Source organism: Dermacentor albipictus, chromosome 3 (assembly GCF_038994185.2).
Source record: "Dermacentor albipictus isolate Rhodes 1998 colony chromosome 3, USDA_Dalb.pri_finalv2, whole genome shotgun sequence".
NCBI classification, from domain to species: domain Eukaryota; kingdom Metazoa; phylum Arthropoda; class Arachnida; order Ixodida; family Ixodidae; genus Dermacentor; species Dermacentor albipictus.
In genome coordinates this window covers 40278930-40301685 of record NC_091823.1, presented here as the reverse complement: position 1 = coordinate 40301685, position 22756 = coordinate 40278930, and the positions used below count along the sequence as shown (strand labels likewise).

The following is a 22756-nucleotide window of genomic DNA, read 5'->3' as shown; positions in this document are numbered from 1 at the left end:
CGCGTTCATCGAGTGAGATGTGTTCACGTTTGCTTGACACCATACTTGTTAATTTAGTTAGTAAGCGAATGTTTACAAATTTATACGGCCGATAAAGCTGATATTGTTAGCTCGTATAGCTGTCTACAATTTCGCTATGGGAATCGATACTTGTCCTTTCAGGCGAGACGGCGACTTTTTCTCTGCATGGCACTTTTATAGGATTACCGATTCACATAGCACAGACGTTGCAAGGAATCTCCGCACACTTGCACACCAATGCACCACAACTCACTCTATTGAAGCGTACTTGAGGAATGCCCACTTATAAAACCTGGAACCTACATATGGCTTCGGTTTTGACCAATACTTCACCGAAGCAACACGAACATTTTGTGTACGCGATATGGTTGAGCTTCGCGTTTACCGAAGCCTGCGCAATCCGCATAGGGATGGCCAACAACGCAGCATGTGGCCACTGCGGCGACGAGGAAACAATCCTTCATGTTCCGTGCCAGTGCCCGCAGTGCAGTGGGCAGAGGCAAGCGCTCTCCACTGTGCTCAACCAGTTCGACGACGAGCCTCTGTCGGAAGAAAGAAGTTTACAAACATCGACGGGACTTACTCACATTAGAGAGGAGGGAAGCCTTACTGTTCTCCTTGCGAACCACCGGCCTGTGTAGATGCCTCTAATAGGAACATACTTCCTGTTCTTTTCCTTTTTTTTTCAAATCTCTCTCTATTTTTTTGCCAACCCTTACTTCATCCACCACAGTGTAGTATAGCAAACCGGAAATACTCATCCGGTTACACCTCGCCTCCCCCCCCCCCCCCCCCTTGGCCCCCTGTTTATTATCTATTTATACCACTCTTCTTCTCTCTCTAACATGTCAAACAAGACGAATAAGTCGCAAAAGGTGGTATGAAAGCAGACAGAAGCTGTCACTTTTTGGAATCTTCCTCAAATATCCTAGAACTGCCGGCAATCGATTGAGTTGCTGCCGTAATTTTTGGGGATCGATACGAGTATCCTTCACCGGTGCATGGTGGACGGCTTAGTTTTGAAGCAAGCTGAGGAAGGCCTGACGAAAAAAAAAACAAGAATCAAGCAAGAAGCGCCATTCTTCACGCTATATCAGCCTGCAGTTGAAAGATCCTTCTATTCTCGTTTTCAAAAGAGGAAATGAGAAATTGATTTGCAACCGGAGGCGCGTTGGGGAGGGAACCAAGCCTTGCCGGCATTTCGCGAAGTCGCGCCCATTCAAACTGTCGGGATGCCGCTTACCACTGACTCCACGAATGTTGAGCATTCAGAGGCGTCAAGATGGCGCCGCAAAGTCAGTGTTTTCTGTGGTTCTGTTTCGTTCTTATAAATACGTGCACGCGACGGAAAGGTATCTGTTGGAAAGAAAGAGGAGGCTCGGCAGGCTATGCGGTGACTTTTTGTTCTCGGGAACAGCGCATGCGGGCACGTGGTGTCCGAGTTGAGACCGGCGGGCAGCTCGTGGCAGAGAGAAGTAAATACGGGTTATGTACAAAGGCCCATCGTTTGCTTCTCCATATACTCGACAGAGGAACGAAATATTTTCTATTCGTGATTTTTCCCGCCCTTAGGAACGATCCTTTCTCCGCGATTCGTAACGGGGGTAAACGGGTCGATCATATGTGGCTGAGAATTCGCATTGCAAGTCGCGGCGAATCGACAATGAAAAGGGAGGTGGCAGAAGGCTGTCAGTGCGTCTTGAATGGCACGAACACTCGGTCGCGGAATTCGGATTACCGCCCACCTAATGCTCGAAGGGCCCGGAAATGCTGAAGCTAAAGAGCCACAGAAATAAGGGGAACCAAAGAACTCGATTTCTTTTCTTTTTTTTTTGTTACTCACAGTGACACGTGATTCCAGCTACTCTAGCTAAAGAGAGGCAAGCAGCGGTTGATAATTTACGAGCGCAACATGACCAGCGGGGTTTGTGCGGAAATGAAGAATTAATGAATGGAACATGAGGCATTCACCCAAACGTCGCAAATTGCTACAAAGGAAACCCAACGGGTCCCTCGAAAGAAAAAGCCTCGTAGTTGAAGGAAAACGTGTCCTCATCCGGAACATGAACCCGACACCACCGCCTTTCCGGGGAAGGGGCTCTACCATCTGAACTAACCAGGCGGCTAGCAGATGGCAGGTCGAATTCAAATCCATACACCACTCGAAGCAAAGGCAAGAGGTTGGCAAACTCTTGCTTTTGCTTCGAGTTGTTGATGGATTCGAAAGCTAGATAAAGACACGCCCAGTGCGCAGATTTGAAACTGTAATTCGTTGCCATTTTCTCGCGCTCCGCTATACGACGACGATTCTACGCTTCATCATGCACAGCAGCCTAGCTCATCATCCCACCTTAGCACAAAGTCGCAGCTCTGAGCCCCAGTGGCGGCGGACGCGTCCCAGTAGAAGCGGCACAGACGCTGGCTTTAGTGAGTTGCTGGAGGTTGTGGCCTTGCTGATGGCCTCACATAGTATACAAATTCCTTTGGGCACAATCCTATGAGTGAATAGTTGTGAAACCCAGTTGGTAAACATTATCCCGGAGCACTCCAACATAGCGAATTAAATGTCAATCAATCAATCAATCAATCAATCAATCAATCAATCAATCAATCAATCAATCAATCAATCAATCAATCAATCAATCAATCAATCAATCAATCAATCAATCAATCAATCAATCAATTAATCAATCAATCAATCAATCAATCAATCAAAATTTTGTTGGTCTACATCTTTGTTTAAGCAGGTGGCATATAGCTTTGTCCTCTCATCTCTCTTATTTTTTCCTCGGAGAGATAAATCTCAGAAAGCAGCAACATCGCGCTTTAATCAGTTTTCTTGTTACACACAAAGGGCCGCAGTAGGCAATAAATATGGTGGTATTAGCAGAAACATATTTAGCAAGAACATCACGATAAATAATGAATGTGTACAGAATACAAGCACATTGTGCGAGAAGGTTCATACCAAGGGCTTTTCACAAACTCCCGGACACCTTACGCGCTCCTGAGCCCCCTCACAAGTAATGTTGTAAAAAGGCTCAAGCAATAAATGTTTACCACCACCACCACCACCACCCAGAAACGCACCAAAATTAAACAAGACAAAATCGGTATATATTCACAAAATCCGGTTCTATGATTTAGAATTGAAGTGATTTTGACTTGCGCTGATATTCTTGTGCAGCTTTCATGTTCTTCGCTATACTGTGTGCTACAAAGCGTTTCCTTTTTACTTACAGTGTGCGCGGTCGGTGGGATTGTAAAATAAGTTGAGAGCTTGGAGGTATTTTACTACAGATAATTTGCAGCCTGTGGGATAAAGTAGGTGGACTAATGCCGCAGCCAGAGAGGCCGTAAGACCTGTTTCCTGTTAAAATCTTTTGTGGCACTGAAACACATCGGGAAATCTGAAGATAGAGCCTACAAAGACGCACGTAAAAAAATTATACGGCTGTTTCTTTCTTTATTTTTTGGAAACGAGAAAGGAAAAGGGGAGAGAAACGAGAGCACTGTTTTCTACAGATGGCTGCGCAAACGTTAAACAGATTTACTTCCTCATGCGAAGACATAAAATGAGGATCGCGGAGCCCTAAGGCACGTGGTTTTATACCATGACATATCATAAACAACATACTGCAGTCACATTGCCTCAAACAGAAAACATAAGTTGTCTCAAATCATGATGAACATGATGATGATGATGATGATGATGACGATGACGACGATGATGACGACGACGACGACGACGACGACGACGACGACAACGATGATGTGGGATGATCGTACGCGAAAAAAAAAAAAGGAAAGTAAGATATACGCATTGCTAAGCACACTGAAAAGAAAACTTGGATGAAAAGCAATGTAAAAGAACGACAACAACAGAAAAAACTCGCACACACTTACGCTTTACTTAATTAACTGTAAGGCGACAGCATTATGTACAGGCTGTAAAGGCTGTATACGACAGCCTTGGACTGTAATGACGAATGACTATAATGCGACAGCCTTGAACGCGTCTAAGGCCCGATATACTAACTTTGTTAGCTCTGGGTCTCCAAACAAGGTTCTCAGTATGCGCTGTATTTCCTGGGGATATGAGCAGAATAGAATACGATTGATGCTTCAGGCACCTGTGGCACTCCACTCCCGCTACCCACCGTGGTTGCTCAGTGGCTATAGTGTTGGGTTGCTGAGTACGAGGTCGCGGGATCGAATCCCGGCCAGGACGGCCGCACTTTGATTGGGGCGAAATGCGAAAGCACCCTTGTACTTCTACTTAGGTGCAAGTTAGAGAACCCCAGATGATAGAAATTTCCGGAGTCCTCCACTAGGGCATTCAGAAAGTGGTTTTGGCACGTAAAACCCCGTAATTTAAATTTTTTAACTCCTGTCGCGCTCCTGTTGATAACGTCAATGGCCAGAATGTTGCCGCTGGAGTTAGATCTTACATCCTTAATTTCATTCGGAGTGATGCTTTATCAAAAAGATGACTGTGCTGCCCCGTTAATTACACAGAGACTGTTTATAGTGTCCTCTGGAACGAACAAGATGCTATGCGGCCAGCGTTTAGGCACGTGTTTCAAGGTAGACACACTCGATGCAAGGATACCTTGAAAGTTGTTTTCTTCTTGTGGCGCAAGAATGTCTCGAATTCTAGGATGATCTCGAAACATAGGGTTATTTGCAGACGACTGCAGCCTATATAATAAAATTTATAGTGCCCGTGGCCAGGCTTTATATGTCATTATATAAAGTTGGCATTATTAAAGATATGTTTTGGTGCACAACATGACAAATGAAGTTCAGTGTTTGACGGAAGCCTGTCTGGTCGGGATGAAATGTGGTGAATAGGTATACAAAACCTTTTAAACTTTACTTTGGTCGGCGTAGTGCCTCAGGTTTTGTCTACCTTTCAACATGACAAATGAACGTAACAAAAAAATTGTGCCTATGACTATAATGCGTAAATGGATTTACCTTCAGTCTGCCTGCGCCATAAGTGACCATAAACGCTCTTGTAAAATCTTTTGAGGATTTAGGCATGTTATTCAGCTCAGATATTAAATGGAACGAACAGGTCTCCTACGTTCAAAAGAAGTCCTCATTGCAGTAGGGCTTTTTTAGAAGGTACCTGTGAAGGTTCACACCAGAAATAAGGTTACTTACGTACACAAAATTTATTCACCTCATCCTCGATTATTCTTCAGTGCTTTGAGATATCGTAGTCAAGTTAACAATAGAGGGCTCGGAATCTTCCGAAGAAAGGCAATTAAATTCCTACGCAATTCGCGCAACTGGAACATTTCACGGATCGCTCTTTTGAAACAGACAAATATCGAGTTATTACAGACGCGACGGCGCAGTGACAGACTCATGTACACGTTTTTGGCTTGCGACGGAATGCTAGGCATTGACAAAGACAAATAAATCGTGTCAATCACACAGCGCCCCACACGCTCCCGGTATTTCACTTAATTATGGGGTTTTACGTGCCGAAACCACGATATGGTTATGAGTCACGCTGTAGAGGATTCCAGATTAATTTCGACCCCCTGTCGCTTAAAAGGAGCAGGGCACTGACAAACGCGTTGGCTGTGCGATTTACGCCAGCGATGTGCTTCTCTCGCATTGGTTAATGATAGAGATAAGCAGACGCAGCCGCAGCACATCGGGCTAAATGCTATGTTCGTTTGTGCGCGGAATGCTTGGTAACAGTGCAATCATGACGCAGATAGAACAGATAACAACAGATTAACAGATAGAAAGACAGAAACTGTTTATTCGGACGTTTTGCAAACCGCTGTGCAACTTTCTAGTTGGAATTTCTTTCCTAGCTTCGTTGCTTCAGAAGTTGATCCAATATACTTGACTAATTATCTAAATAAGCAAAATACGAAAAACAGCGTGACACACTACATACAAAAGTGACCAACATGCATTTGGTCGCGTCGTCTTAGAGTGCATCGACATATTTTTTTAACTCTGGCTAAAGTTAGCTGAAACACCCTGTGTAGAAACCTGTGCGCATGCTCTGCCCATGCTTTGCTCTTTCTCTCTCTCTCTCTTTTTTTGTTTCAGTGTACGTGGATGTGTTTCCATATGCAAGGCTGATGATGGCAAATACAAACTCAATTGTTAGCAGCGCCCTTGCTGACTTATTGGTTCCTCGCGATGCTTTCATCCACTTTGCGATCAGCAGGCCCGTTGGTCGATAAAAAAACAGCTATAACTTGACGTACAGCCAGAAACACTCAAAGTCAAAGGTGCTTATCGCGCTAGCATCTGCCCAGAATACGATAGTGCTTTCAGAATAACAACGCTGTTAAGAAAAACACGAAGAAAAAAAAATGGAGTAATACAAATGGCAGCATGGCCGGTGAACACGACGGGCTAGTACAGGCGCATGCCACAGGACACCTAACAAGGCCACGCTTGACCGCTCAACTGCGCGCTGTAGCCGGCACTGAAGTAATTGGTGGTGGCGCTGGTTGCACAACAGTAAGGCGAGAAAGAGAATGCGGTGCAGGGTTGCTGCACACTGGCATACATGTATCTATATGTATAAATAACGTTCCCATCCTTCGCGCTGCCCTATGCTTTTCATCTTTGCACTTCGCCATGCATGCAAGGTTCCAGCGCGACTTCATGGCCACTCTGGTCGCCGAAGACGGCTCTGACGGGCGGCATTGGCTTTTTCGGGACGATCGCACGTCTCGCAGGTGATTATCCCGTCGCCGTTGCGAGAGCACCGCTGGAGAGGCTGGACGCAAAACAGTGGCCTGCCACACTGACACACCGTGCAAACAGCAAAAAAAAAAAAAAAAAACGCCTGCTCAGCTACTGCGTGTGGCTTCAAACCATCGCAGCTCAGGGATCGAGGTTGGCCGATATGCTCGAATCGCCCAAGCTGGATGACATGCCACGTAATTCCGAGTCGTGCATGTCCGAAAGTGAAATGAATGGCGATTCATGGATAGAAGTCGTGACATCAACCGGAGACGACGTGCCCGCTATGTATAGTAGGTAAATAGGCGGAGGTGCGAGCCGATAAGATTCCCAACACGGGACAACTGCATCTGCGTCGAAACATGGGGTCTCTTAGGCATCTGATAAGGAGGCTTTGGCCGCAGGGGAAAGTATTCGCTAATTGTGACCTCAGCCGTGTTGGTCGCCTTGGCTTCCTTCACCGAGAACTCACTCGGTGCTCGGCGAACGACCACGGATTTGGTTAGTGACTGAAGGGAACTCTCGAGGGGGGGCTCCCATGGGTCCGCAAGCATCGCAGGACGGCAAGGACTCACAAGCATTGGGCTTAAGGATGGGCTGCCTTAAAACTGAGCTTTCATATAGGCTGCGCCATCGTGATGAAGAGACCAGAGGCCGTCCCTCTGAACGCTTGGTTGAACCTCGCTGTTGTAAGTAGATTAGTCTATATCACGTCGATCCTTAGAAATTGATATAGGTGGAAGACAATGCCCTTCCTGTGGCTTTATGCGTTCTTATCTTCAGTTACATTCCTAAAGTCTTGCCATGAATTAACCATTCGCTCTAACCGTCAACCTGTTTAACGATAATGTTTCTTGCAGGCGGCCGCAGTCTTTCAAGATGCAGTCACATGCCTCAGTTGAGTGCCACTTACTTCGGTGTCATCAGGTAAGCAAGATTTCCTCTCGAAGTATCGTCTTTCAACGATGAAGGCTTGTTCCTCCGCTTGTAATGCTGATCATCCACGTCACGAGAAAAAAAAAAAAAACAGAGCAGAACCAGGCCACATTAAAGGGTTCAGTTTAGACTTCTGGGATTGCATATATGTCAGTACTTTCGTCATTGCCGGCTTGCTACGCTAGAGTAGTAGTATAAGTTAGAAAAACGTCAAACACAATTACGTGTAGCGGTGCGCATCTTGAAATGTCGGTACCGTGTCGCCATGTCGTCATAGATTTTGGCGCCGATAGCCTGCAGTAAGTTATTTATTTATGGAAAAGGGAAATCAAGGGCTTCTTATTTAAGGCCACAGTCAAATCGCAACATCTCTGTAGTCCTCTCGTGCGAAAAAATAATAATAATAAATTGAAAGAAAATGGACTAAAATATAGCGAAATAGTTATTTGACAGCAAAATTTAGAAAGATGAGTTTTGCATTCATATTATCTTTTAGTAAGCTTTACCTACGATAAAACTTAAGGCAAAGTTTTGTACAATGAATGTCCGCTTACAAACTAATTTGACGCTTCTGCTCTCGTGTCCCCTAAAGAAACCAACAAGACAACCCTCCATGCAATAAACGTCAAGTTAATTAGCACAGACAGTTGATTTTCGCTGTGTGAAATACGAGCGTTCTTTCATTCTAAAAGTTGCCATCGGGCTTTGGCAGAATTCTAGGTGCCAACAAAACATTAAGTGTTGTTCCGCTTGTTCCCTGTGTTACGCTTGCACTGCACTGTACAGGCACACTAGAAATCAAACGGAGCACGCCAGCGGTGGCCGAAGCAGCCGAACTGTATCTCCGTCTGCTAGTGGCGGCAGTACGCCCTACAAAGAACGAGCAAAAACATCAGCGGTGTGTGTGCGTGTGTGTGCTTAGTTGTGTCTGTCTATGTGCGCGCTTGTGCGGGCGTGTGTGTCTGTGTGGACGCGTGTGTGCTGCGCGCAACACGTATTGAGCCGGCCGCTCCGAAAAGCCGGCAGGGCTACTTACAGTGTATGATCCATCAGCACAACTAAACAAAGAAAAGGAGAAACTATGACCTGTCTGATGTGATCGTCTCTCTTTTTCGTCTTTGTCTAGTTGTAGCGCTAACGGATCGGGAACATATTCGAACTCGCCTAGTTCTAGCTACTCGTCTATTTGCAGTTGCCTGATAGCTGATAGCTATATTGCAGGAATTGTTTCCCTATGCTCTTCATAGACATATACCGACGCCAAAAGTGATGGCACGCGGTGTAGTAACAAGCACGCGTCGCAACAAACACCCAATACCAAGCCCAGTCATTACGCGGACATAAATTATGGCACAATTTTGGCAGTGTTATTTTCCCTGCTGCGTCGTTCTACGCATGTATTAAGCACGAAGCTGGGACTATTCTTATGTGCCGAATGTAGGTTCCCGAACTAGTAAAAAGAAAACAAAATTCTCGTGGGAAAGCGCTATATACCGAAAGAACGGCGCACAAAAGGGGTTGTTTTTTGTGCGACCCTCGAGCATTGAGAGAAAGAAACAAGACCGGGGGTCGGCTGTCCTGGAGTAGCCTCGCCTCAATGTTTCACGGCTAGAACGATGGGCGTGGTTCCAGTGGCTGGCTGACCGCCAGCGCGCGCAGGCATGAATCATAAAACCGCAGCCGACTCATCACCGCGCAGCTGCATCCGGCAGTGCTGGCACCCCTGCGAGGCGCGGTGCATCTTTGTGCCTCATCGCAGAAGGTGGCAACCTTTTAGTGTTGCAACACTCCGTACATCAGTTAATGGAATGACACGACAAAGACCGTGCAAGAATAAAGGAATGTGCGGAATTGCGTGTAGTAATGATGGCGTCAGGCTGACTTTATGGTGTGATGGCAGCATCTTGTCGAAGATTCAACGACATTGTCAAGATTCTGTGTATATCTTAATGAGCCGCAGGGGGAAGGCAACGATGACTAAGAAAATAATTGCGTACAGCGTTAGCAGTTTTTACGTGCACTGCGCCTCTTGTTCGTGGATCGATTCGTTGTTTAATTCTTGCAGCTGCTGAGTTGCTCTTTGCAAGAGCGTGGCGGGACAATGTTTTGTTTAGAAGTCGAGGACGATGATAAGTTTTACAGTAAGTGGCTTGGCTTGGAAATCGGCAGCGGTTCTTGACTAACAGAGGGTATGAATTATTAGGGTGCCAATTACGATAATTATCGATTCCTCTACGCATGGAAAGGCGCGCGGCGAGAATCGTAATATGCGCGAGCACGCTGATGGTTCACAAAGCCCGTAAACCGGAAGCGGTAGCTATATAGCGGTGGTACAAATTATCGCTTACTGACATGGCTTACATGGTGCACTGCATGGAACACTTAAAGCCCTGATTTCGGATTGGTGGTTATACCGAGCGTGCACGCTCCCGGAGTATGATAACAGCGACGGGTGCACTGCTATTCTCTAAGGCGAGCCTGTCAGCACTGGCTGTAACACAAGTCATGGTTTTTTGCAACAATATTGTAAACACTTCAAGCGCAAGTGGTGATTTCCTTTATTCTAAATGAAGTCTACGTCTAGAGCAGTCTTAATGCCGTCTAGCACGCGGGTTAGTAACGTTTCTTGCATGTCTACGCTTTTACACCATGCTTGCACCCGTGAATGGCAAGTTATCTTGGTAACACCGGCTTTGAGGGAAGGAGCAGACGTTGGCGTTTAACACATCCCGGAAGGTGTGGCTGCTTTGTGGTTTGTGACCTTGGCGCATTTACGTATCATGAGCTTTTTCGTAAACATTTGCTCTATTGTAAGCGAATAAATAAGTTTAGTCCTAAAGGTTCTTTGGCGTTTCACACAGATGCATTTGGGCGTTACTGTTGTGTAACCACGTCCACATCGGTGTGTTTTGTGTTTAGCGCACCTCTTGCGCGGTCATTGCAACTAACGTTTCTTTAGACCTACGACGAAATACGTATTGACCCGTCGGCAGCTTCATTAGCCCTCGTGTCATGGACGTTAGCTTTCTTGTACTTAATGTCACCGTATTGCCCTCTGCAATGAGTTTTTTTATTATTTCATAAACACCTACTGTATCTGACCATCTCGCTTTGTTGCTGAGTCACATCTTCGCTTTCCGAGACGCGTATCTTGAAAGTTCCCCGCAATCAGTGTCTTTTTCACTTTCCTCATCCCTTTTCCGTGTTTGCCCCTTTCTCTCACGGCAACTTGGTTATTTGTTCGTTTGTTCCCAAAGCATATCCAGACGGCAGATATAAGTTGAGGTGCCATCGAGTTTTCATATTCTTGTTTGTCCAATCGTTCTCACCCCGCCAGCTCCGTGCGATAGCCCCTTCGAGTACACGCTGACGCTGATGGGTCCTCAGATCGGCTGATATAGCCACGTTCTCGTGCTGGGGGTGGGAGACTGATCCAGGGCTGCATATTTCTTCCTTGCTTTTCACCCTGGCGACCATAAACGGGCCTATATTTGAGAAATTAATGGAAGAAGTCGTCGACACACAGTAGCGTAACTGTTCTTCTCATGATTGGTAGAACCATTCTACGGCATAATAGAAGCCGTCAACATCCTCCATTTTCGGGTGGTCTCCTTCTCAGAATGGCATTCTGTAATGAACCTTTGAAAGCTCTCGAAATGACTACGTAAACATAGTTTAAACTTGGCTGAGAGGAAGATATTTCAGTGAAAAAAAAATGTATGATGAAGTGAAGAAACTGCTGATGCTTGCCTACACTGTGCTAAAAAAAATGAATGGCCCTTTTAGCTGATAAGAGCTATGGCGGCAAGCCTTCCAGCTCGACAGCAATGCTATCACTTTACACGGTAGCCTCTGGTATCGCTCTGTGGTAAAAAGCGGTCTTCAATCTACGCTGTGAAGCTAGTTGGACAGCAAAGCTGTAAACGACAACTAGAACGAGTACCCATTGCGACGTAGGTTGAAAGGTAATTCTATCCCTTTACAGTGTCGTATAAGGTGTCGCTCTGCGGTAATATACACTTTCAGTCTACATTGTCGTGTAGGGAACCACTCAGCGGTAATGCTTCCTGTTTATGATTTATTATATATAGGGCGCCGTTAGGCAGCAATGCCTTCAATTTACACTTTATGGCCGTAATGCGCCTTCAGTTTACGCTTTAATCTAGGCGGCAACACCTTCCATTCAGGCTATCTTCGAGAGAAAAGCTTAACACCTTTCTAGCAATCCCCCTGTTTAGTTGGACTCGCGAGACGCATTTCATTGTATCCAAAGACCTATTTCCACTGAGGTGAAATGGAGTCCCTTGTGTCAAGACGATCTCAAGCGGCGTGTCCTAAGGTTCGGTTCATTGCTTATTGCATACTTATTAGACCAAACTCGCGGATGAATGCAGAAGCGGTGTGCTCTGATGTGAAGTGATGATCAGAAGGACCGGTGTTTGGTCCGTTCTTCGATCTGGATACTTATTTTATTGTACACTGTCAGTGCACGCTGTTCCTTCTCGAACACTTAAGTGCGCTGTATGGTCGAACTATTGGCCCTTTGGTAAAGGACATTGAATCACAGTTAGACGTGGTTCTCGCAAAAGTAAGAAACAGGAAAAACGTGGAAGCGTCCAAACAGTTCAACCGGGTTCCATTGCTTGCCTTCGCCTCTGAAGAGCAGGAGTAGAGGTCCCGACACGCAAAACTCCCCTCGCTGAAGTCTACTCTGTGATTGGCATATGCGCGCAATAAAAGCGGCTAAAGCGATAAAACGGTGACAGCTATTACGTGAAGCACGATTACGTGACAGCACTTTCGTGATTCCGAGGAACAATCCTTGTAGCTTCTGTTTGAAATCTACAAATATCAAATGTCCTCGCACCTTCCAACACAACAAAACGTGCCTTCAAGCATGGAATAATATAACGATATCATTAGGCGTGCATTTCAGGCATGAAAAGTTAGAGCAAGGAGGCACAGGATATGATCGAGGTTGCGTCGTTTTTAAAAGTACAACCAGCTTTTGTTTCACAAGCATCGGGTATCCCGCTCGCGAAAGTGACAGTATCATAAGGCCACACGCCTTAAGCCTGTCCTTTAAGTTGAGCGTATATGTAACTGCCTGCCCGTGAAAATGTTAAGAATGCGTGTTAGATGTTTTTCATGGTATTGTCGTCACCAAACCATGTGTGTGACACCTCGTTCGAATAGCACGTAAAGCATATATACATACCTCGCTTACGCCATACGCGGCAAACGTTTACATTTGCCCTTCTGCAACACAAAGAATTCTGGCGTTCACTGCGCTGTCTTGAGCTGCCTGTCATGACCGGATGGTTGTGACAATGACGTTGCTAACGCCAAAGTGTTTGAATGTTTGGAAAGCTTCACGCTCCTTGACGCCAGGAGTTTGTGCACCTAAGCGGCCAACGTGACTAACGCGCTTCGCGTTTTTTCGTGAACAGAAGGAATGCAATCTCTGGAATGCGTTAACTCAATCTTCAACGATGCCTGCTGAAGCGCTACTAGCTGGCGGAGTTTTGAACGTGCTGCGTCGGCTGAGCAGGGCAGCAGAATACCGTCAGTCAGCCATGAGTTTAAAGAAAGAAGAAAAGAAAGAGGAAAAGAAATAAAGGTACAAAAAAAGACAGAGAAATCATGAGCCATTCCACTCTGTGACGGCGGATGCCCAGCATAGCTGTTTAGCCCATGATGCAAAGGTTACACAGAATTTCAAACGAAGGTGGGTACACACATTTACTCATATAAATTTGCGTGGACGACTATATATATATATATATATATATATATATATATATATATATATATATATATATATATATATATATATATATATATATATATATATATATATATATATATATATATATATATATATATATATATATGTATATATATATATATATATATATATATATATCCTCTACATTCCGAGAGGAATGAGCAATTGCATATTTGCTTACTTAGGGCCAGGGGGGAGGGTTATGAGCCATTGCTCATGATGATCGTTTTTGATGACGCAGAACTAAAATGCACGGAAGCCTAGTCAAAAACATCTTTCCTGTAAAAGCACGCAAGCAAGATCGGAGTGATTCGCCCACGTTGCAGAGCGCACGTACGCGCGTATCAAGCATGTTACTGAAAGTGAGATAGATAGATAGATAGATAGATAGATAGATAGATAGATAGATAGATAGATAGATAGATAGATAGATAGATAGATAGATAGATAGATAGATAGATAGATAGATAGATAGATAGATAGATAGATAGATAGATAGATAGATAGATAGATAGATAGATAGATAGATAGATAGATAGATAGATAGATAGATAGATAATTTTATTTAGGGATAAGGCTGAGAGCTAAGCCTAAGCTAGAATGCTCTAACACACTACACTGCACAGGGGAAAGAGGAGGAGAAGAAAATACGGGCGGAATGATGATGACAAGCCATTAAAGGGATGCTAGATGTATGATCATGAAGTACAGCTGGTGCCGCGGGCCCACATCGATGTTGAGGAAATGTTCCAGTACATTCCTAAATAAAGATTGTTGCATATCTTGCGAAGCGATCACTGACGCAAGGGAAATCCCTTACAGACCTACCGAGTGTCAATACACATCAAGAGAATAAATTGATGGCTGGCACTTATTCACGGGCGCACGAAGGCGCATTAAGTCGGAGGTTCGTAAGTTGTTGCAGAAGAGCTGCAATGAGCGGCTGAACTCGCATAGAGTTCAGTGAAATTAAATGCAAGTGCATAACAAATACCATAGGACTGAATTTTATTGGGGTATACTTTAGTTCGTGGATAACCCGCAAAATTGCCTGCAGACTGTTTCTAGTTGCAGACCTTCCTCGAGCGCTTTGACTTATTCTACACCAGCTCAAGCATACAGAGCGGACAAACAAGGCGCCCATCTCTCTCACTTTCTTTCTGTCTCTAAGGAAAAGAGAGCAGACCATGTGTTTATCTTTTTCTCCTGGTGGAATATCTTGCCGAATGGCACCGAAAGCGGGAGACGCCCATACTTTCGGTGGATTGTTCGGCAGCACGTCTCGAGTTGACAGCGGCTGCAAAGGCAGCGGGTAGTGTAAACACTTCGTGCGCCATCCTACTAGATAATGATATCAAGGCGCCGCTTCTCGCTTATCAACGATATACCGTGTTTTCGCGAACATAATCCGTCTTACGACTCATCCCTATCGCAACCAATGTAAGCGTGCGTGCTCACACTCGAAGAATGTAACTATATTTATAATTTGTAGTCTCTTTATCACGAAACAAAAAAAAATGGCGCAAAGTGATTTTCTCTTGGAGCGACATACAGATAAGAATACGTGTAGTAATCAGCAGACATCAGTCATTACTTCGGCCTTGGGGAGTTTTACTGCGACAGCAGCGATCTCTCACTTCAGGACACCATCAAGTTGCTTGCTGGCTACTCTCAAAAATGACTTCTTTGCGGTGCTTACAACGTGGTCTTGGTATGCGAAAGTATAGCCTTCTGTAGCCTCCTGAGTGCATGTACTGCCGTCCGAATATGTAAACATATGGAGTAAGTGCATATATTTATAACTTCTTACAGCGGCATTGTAAGACCACAAAAGGCAGTTGAAGTCACTTCAACTGTTCTCTGCGACTTCTAGAGAGAGAGAGAGAGAGTGTCGCAAACGACATGTGCGTTGTCACTCGCAGGCAAGCGCAAGGGTCGTAACAGTTGCGCTCATCGACATTTCAGTTCCAGCTTTCTGTGTGAACTGGCCGGAATTCATTAGTTCGCGGAAGTGGGCAGCATCGCCTTTCTGTACAAGTGTTGAAGTGGTTGTCACGAAACACTTTAGACGACGAGCTTCTATTTTCGCACTAGAATGGGCTGCCTGACTCTTTTGGGCACAATGTCCCATCTAGGTATAATAATTATTTGAACTATTTGTCGAATTATTAATCGAGTCATCTTATTGAATGTCCGTAATCCGCGTTGTAAAACAAATCTCGAGGGAATCTTTCAAATCTCCCTTCCCTGTTTCCAACAAAATTTTAACGCATTTCCTGAAGCACCGCGTGCTATGTAGCTGGGATCAACACAGAATCGGTGAAAAAAAATACAAGGGGAGAGAGAGAGGGAGAGAGAGAGTTGAATATGCTGAAAAAAAAAACATATTTTTCTTTTAGATGCGTTGAGCAGACGTTACTTTTCATTTTTTTATTAACGTCAAGACTGTTTTGTGCATGTAGAAGTTGGTAGTAAATATTGTCAAAATAATTTCTCTTGATTTAAAGTGTTAGTATTATAAAGGAAAGTCGAAAATGGCCAAATGCATGATTCTTTAATAAGCCCCAGGGATCAAGGTAAAAAGAACGACGTCTTCATCCGACCCCTTTCCTTAAATCCTCCCCGACTTGTCCTCGATTTGCTTCATTGGAGCAGAGAGATTTGTTTCTGCGAAGCCGTGGTGCCCTACGTGAGTTTCTGAGTATCGAGAGTCGACAAAGAATGAAAAAAAAAAACCATAGTAGTTGATCCTGGGGCTCAGTCATCCTCTCAAATCATTAGCGCATAAACTGGCAAAATCACACGCGTTGTTGCTTTTGTCTTCTGTCTCAGGACCTTTGACATCAGACTTGCTTCACTACTTCATAAAACTTGGATTCTCGGTGGCCGGAAATCGTCTTTTGATAAGTCTGGTTGTTTTCTTAAACTGTCTCTGTACACTACCATTGTGATCAATATCAAAAATTTGAACAGCGTGCGCTATTTAACGCAGCAGAAAGCCCAGTATGCAATACTTTTGTCTGCAGTCACAAGATCCAGTGATACTCCGAGGCTTTGCAGTGTGCTACAAAACACATTGGCATCACACATATTTACGTGTGCCCTTTCGTGTGCACGAAAGGGCTTCCCGCACGCATAGCCAGAGAAAAGTGTAATGAAAAAGAAAGAAAGAAAGAAAGAAAGAAATCGCATTGAGCCTGATCGCAGTCAGTTCAGTAAACTGTTGCATGTAGTGTCATTGTATTTCCAGATAGCTCGAAACTTGTCTTAGCCTCAGGTGTTGTGCTAATTGAACAGGAGCTGGCACTGCCCGGTTTTAGTCTAAATAATGTAACCATCTGCACGTGCATAATTAAAACAAATGTAGTTGATTAGCTATGTGCGCGTAATGAATTATCGTGCATGTAATTTTTTGCTATCGACATGAACACATTGCGTTGTTGCTGCGCGAATACGATGGGGGTTACTCTGTTCCGTGAACAGGGGGGTTGTACACTTGTGCGCCTGTACGATTACGTACACTTTCGCTCATATAGTTTGCGTACTGAAGTGACTAGGTAGCAGCAAATACAAACATCGATGTCACAGCGCAAAAGTGAAAACAAGACGTGAACATTACAAAGTAACGCTGAAAGCAACAGCACGAAAAAAATAATGCCACTGATACAATGTGCAATGACACTATGCGACAAAACGCGGTAATGGACAGTGCAAATAAAAGTCATTGATGTAAACAAAATGCTTAATTATCCCACCTTTTTTTGTATGTGGAAGATGAACCTATTCCTAGCAGTTGTACTGGTATACCTCTACGCAATGCCACTTTCCAACAGAAATTTTGTGATAGCGGTTATATTGTAGACTCTTGAATAAAGCTTGCTGACTATTGGTCGGAAAGTATGTCTGTTGAATGAATCCATGTCTCGCATGGGAAAAATGGCGGCATTATTTATGAATATCACTGACATTTCTGAACAGGCTGCTTCAGTTACGCCTCCGCCTCCAAAAGGTATCACGAAACACATATTCCGCATTTACCTAACAATCCCTGACATGTACAGCAAGTCTGATATGTCTGTTTCGGCAATATTCTAATTGGCTCTGTCTCACATGTTCGAAAAGTTTCCAGATTATCTTCAAGTATTCACAGATGTATCTGTACGCAGCGACGTTCCAGGCGCCTCTGCAGCTTTTTTCTGCCCTTCGACTAAAGTACGGTGTATCTTTCAGATACCTCATTCAACATCGTCAACAACTGTGGAGCTATAGCAGCGATTGATGCTGCACTCAAGTATACGTGCAAGGGGAGTTAACTACATCGAAGATTGCCATCTTTACGGACTCCCGCGCTGTCCTTAGCAGGTTACAACGCATTGAGATTGATTGTCCACCTTTGCGCAGCATTACTGACTCTTCGAGCATAATTTTATCACGTGGGGTATTTTTCGTTGCTCAATGGATACTTTCACACGTAGGAATCGCCGGAAATGAAGAGGCTGATTGGCTCGCTTCAACTTGCTCTCATAACAACTGTGACTGCCCAGAAATTTTGTGCAAGCTTGATGACGCTCGTCTGCTGATTCGTCGCCACCTACTCAAGCAGCATCCAGACCAGCGCGTCGCAAATGGAACATTCCCGCCCCGTGTTCGCGGTCGAAGCTTGCCTCGTCGCGCTAGAGCACAACTACTCAAGTTGAGGGTTGGCTGCGTGGACGTGCACAAACGTTTGTACAGACAAGGACGTTTGGCAACTGCATCGTGTACGTCTCGTGGCTGCTGCGGTACACTTCAGCACCTTATATTTGAGTGTCGCGCTTTCAGTGCGCAGCGCATGTCGCTAGTGAGAGACTATCATCTCCGTGGCCCGCGGTGTACGACACTCGACGAATGTTTGTACCCCAGTGGTTATGCATGTAAACGTGATAGGCTCATCGCACTCTACTTACTTTTTTAGAGTTAACTAACTTACGTTCACGTTTGTAGCGTCGAAACAATTCTATTCAACATTCTATGGTAGCGTGACCTTCAGTGACCGGCCCTACTGTGTGTGATCTGTACTGTGTTCTACTTTATTCTTTAGATTTGTCCGGTTGCTCTTCCTTTCCTCTTTCCTCCTTCCTATATTCCATATCTGTGTTCGAAACAAATAATAATAATAATAATAATAATAATAATAATAATAATAATAATAATAATAATAATAATAATAATAATAATAATAATAATAATAATAATAATAATAATAATAATAATAATCAAGCAATAAAAGAGAGAGGAAGAAACGCCCCTGTTGGGAATGAAAAAAAAAAGTACATTCTCTAATTCACAAGTCCAGAATGAAAGAAATATAGAAATTTTGAAGACCATCTTTACTAGAGAGCGGTAATAATTAGGAACACGAGTGAAGTTTGTTATTGCATCAGTCAATTAATATATCAATCAATCAGCCAAACAACTAATAAACCGCTGCCAGCTCAGAACATTCGCTCAAGAATAAGTTTATGACGCTTTAACTATCAGTAACGACCACCCGCCGCGGTTGCTCAGTGGCTATGGTGTTAGGCTGCTGAGCACGAGGTCGCGGGATCGAATCCTGGCCGCGGCGGCCGCATTTCGATGGGGGCGAAATGCGAAAACACCCGTGTACTTAAGATTTAGGTGCACGTTAAAGAACCCCAGGTGGTCGAAATTTCCGGAGTCCCCCACTACGGCGTGCCTCATAATCAGAAAGTGGTTTTGGCACGTAAAACCCCATAATTTTTTTTTAACTATCAGTAACGACCGCTGACAAGCTATCCTAATGTTAGACATATTCGTGAAGATGGCCGGCTAATAAGAAAGTGCTCTGACGAACAAGTTTTGTCAATTCGCTCCCAGGATTTATGTCGTGGAGGTAGAGGTATTTAAGTTAAACGTTACCAGAGATACATCAGTACGTAAGAAAAAAGAAAGAAAGCATAACAATGTTTAGTGCCGCTGTCTAGGCCGTCAGTTGAACGTATACTAACGCTCTCCGACAGCGCACAGACTGGCCCTATCCGTATAGCGCGCACTTATAGTTGGAAACAGCACGCTTAAATAAATCCATGCAACTCCCTCTGGTGATCGGCAAGCACGTCTCACTTTCTTTTACGACTTCTCCGTAAAGCGGGGATGTATTGTCGAGAACGATAAAAGAAAAAATCGATGCTTAGATTCATGTGTCGTTTTACGGCCCCTTTGGTTTATGGAGCTACACATATGACTTTCTATTGCTGCCGCCTCAACGCCTTTTACGTTATTGGTGGGCGGAAGACGGTAGTGGGCCATTTCCCGCGCTCTCTCGATCGAGATATGGCGTCAAAATCGCGCGTGTCGGCACCAAATTCTATTCCGGAAAAAAGTTATTGCAGTTGCAGAACCATACCGTAAAAGAGGAAATGAGGAAAAAAATAGAAAAGAAAAGGAAAATGGGCTTGGGACATGTTATCGGCCTTAAATCATGTTTGTGCGGAAAAACGTTACTCTCGGTTTTATTTTACAGCGTGGTTGTTTTCGAGTCGTCCGCGTTGTCGCATCTGACTCGAGAATTATTAGGGAAATGGTGAGCTTCGGCAAGTGAAGGCGAGACAGTATTTCAACGATAAGCCCTCAAATTTTCTAAAAAAAGACAACTTTTTTCTGCACTGAACTAAGATCTGGCACCAAGTGTGACACGTACGTGCGTGTTTTTGCACTGTCTTGGCAGTTTTTTTTTTTTTTACGGTATACGGTAAGTGTGTGCCTGAAAGCGTCATTTTATTCTATTACGTGCCTTCCTTTACTCATGCACAGAGCTTCGCAAATGTTCGTGATATAATGTGAATGTCTGCAGCGTTTTTCAGTGTTTTCAGGGCTTTTACTTTTGCTTTCCCTACGAATAGGAGTAGCGAGCCCCCATAAAGGCACCTTCCTGTCTTTCTTGAATTTTATCTAAAAAAAAAACGCCTCAGAATTCCAACCTCCATGTACGTCATAATAAAGTACATCCTTCGAATTTATCACTTTACTGTTGCCAAGGTGGCTCTAGCTAGGGTTCTGAGTACAGCTCACGCATGGCATCGTCCTGACGGCACTCTGGTCGGGTAAATTGATTACTTGGTAGGATGACGAGAAAAAAAAACGAGAAAAAAATGCGGGTAGTTAATTTTCATATTTAATCAAGCGGATCAAAAGTAACTGAACAGTGTGCACGTGATAAATAGAGTTGATTGATGCTCTTCATTAAGGCCCGCAGAGAACCACAACCTTGAGCACAGCCGACGTGGACGCGTGTCGTAAAAGCACACATTAATTAAGACTACTCTTAATTAAAAGCTTACACCAGAGGTGTAATTTAGCACTAGATGCACCTATAGTTTTCGATGCGATATTTTGTCGATTTATGCTGCATTTGTGTGTCTTCCTTATGAACACCCCACCTTCCTATCTTCCGTTTCTGTGTTGCTGTCACCTGAACAGTAGGCAGGCGTTCTGCCTCTTTCGGTGGCAGTAGCCAGCCTGCTCCTCGCTTTCTCTTTCCTGTTAAACGTATATATGTTTTCAAAAATAATTCGAGATAAAAGATCCAGTTGACGTAGTAGCGGGCTAACTTGTTAGATCGGCGTCTTTAGAAAAAAGTGGAAAAAAATCTAGCGCAAAATTGAGATTTTAGCGCAAGCAGAAGCTTATCAGAAAGAGATTTATTATAAAAAAAAGGCTGAGGCGTCGGCTTGATCTTTTGTATTCTAGCCTGTCACTCAGCGTTGCAGTAAGATGAAAGGGGAACAAAAGGGGAAAGATCTGACGCGCAGAGTATTTTGGCCATTGAGCATAAAGAGGGCTAAACGTTTAGTACTCGGTTTATAGATGCGTATATCTGCTCACCTCAAAGAACAAAATCACTGTACAACGGAGACATCAAGGGAATTTCAAAATCCCATAATGAGTGTTCGCTGCGTTATTGCTAGTTTATGAGACGGGTAAGTAGATATAGGTGGCCGCACACTATACTTATTGTCGATTATCGTTGATATCACTCAAATGTACGCAATTTGGTTTATGACATGCTACGTTGGGCGTTTGCCAAAGAAAGATGCTGATCATAAAGTGCATGTGTATGAAAAGGAGAATTTGCGCGCACCAGAATGAACACGATGAAAACCCGTACGAAGGCCCCGGCAAAAAAAGCTTTGTAGCTAAATAAATATTTGTCCAGGCGTAGTGACCCAATCCGATACTATCACGCCGCTGTGGCAGTAAGCGATAAGATAGCAACTGGAAGTTGGAAGTGTTATTATTTGACCCCTGTTACATCCTGCCAATGGAACTTTCATTATACGAAACAAAGGAAGAAAGAAAGAAAGAAGACGCTTCGCCTTTTTCGCGTCTCTTCTCAATATTGCAAGTATAGATAAACTTAGCGTCTTAAGCTTAGTCGGACATAAGCTAGGTAAAAGGTTTGCTTCCTAATGAAACCGTAACGTTGTTACAGGCGCTTCCATTTTCCAGCACAAGAAACTGCAGCGGTGTTGGCTAAGAGGCGGCAAAGAACGGGAATAATGATGGACATTGAAAAACCAGCAGTAAGAACAAGGCTATAATGTCTTTTATATTAATTAACTGGCTTGATTCATTGCTATGTTCTTAACAAGATCTTCTTATGCCCTGAAAACTAATAAGGGATATAAAAAGAAAGAAAAAGAAAACAGTTTTACGTCACGACGCCATTACTTTCTCTCTTCACCCGGCTACATTTTATTTTTTTTACAGTTCCGTACGCTTAGTTGCTTGACAGTCAAATTCCACGCGCTTGCGACGAGGAAGAGGAATGAAATCTCCTTAACGATCGCGAAGGCAATGTCTGACTTTGGTCGCGCAGCGAGTGAAAGTAAAAAAAGGTAATAGGTATAACGAAAGATCGCGGAAGTAAAAAAGTTAGCAAAGGTAACAATGGTAGCAACATTCTCGAGAGCCTCATCGACCGGCGACGTGCGGCGGCCTCGGTAAGCCAGAAGATTCAGATCCCGTTAATTGGAGCGAACCGTCCCGCGTGAGATGTCGTCGCCACTCTGCCGCCTTTGTAATCCGCGCGCACGTATATGCTATGCGTACACGCCGGTTTTTGAATCGAGACACCGAGACGACATACGCTCGTTTCAGGCTTGCGATGGCACGGCCAAACGGAGCGCTTTAAAAGGACATCGCGTCAAGTGAAAGCGTTCGTACTTTTGCCTGGTGAACTGGCGCTGGCGAATTGTCAACCGCGCTCTATAAAAAAAAGCC

At 44.2% G+C, this 22756-nt stretch overlaps 1 protein-coding gene across 5 annotated transcripts in view; it reads left to right on the top strand.

Annotated features, from left to right (window-relative positions):
* Window positions 1–22756, top strand: part of CngA (Cyclic nucleotide-gated ion channel subunit A) — a 371493-nt gene that overhangs the window by 334133 nt on the left and 14604 nt on the right. For 3 of the 5 annotated variants that reach the window (XM_065432743.2, XM_070535384.1, XM_070535385.1), the window contains one exon: window positions 7611–7677. The gene's annotated coding sequence lies outside the window, so the exon portion shown is untranslated. Of the gene's footprint in view, window positions 1–6592; window positions 6744–6775; window positions 7440–7610; window positions 7678–22756 lie in introns of those variants that run through there. The other 2 variants (XM_070535386.1, XM_065432744.2) reach the window with 2 other exon arrangements.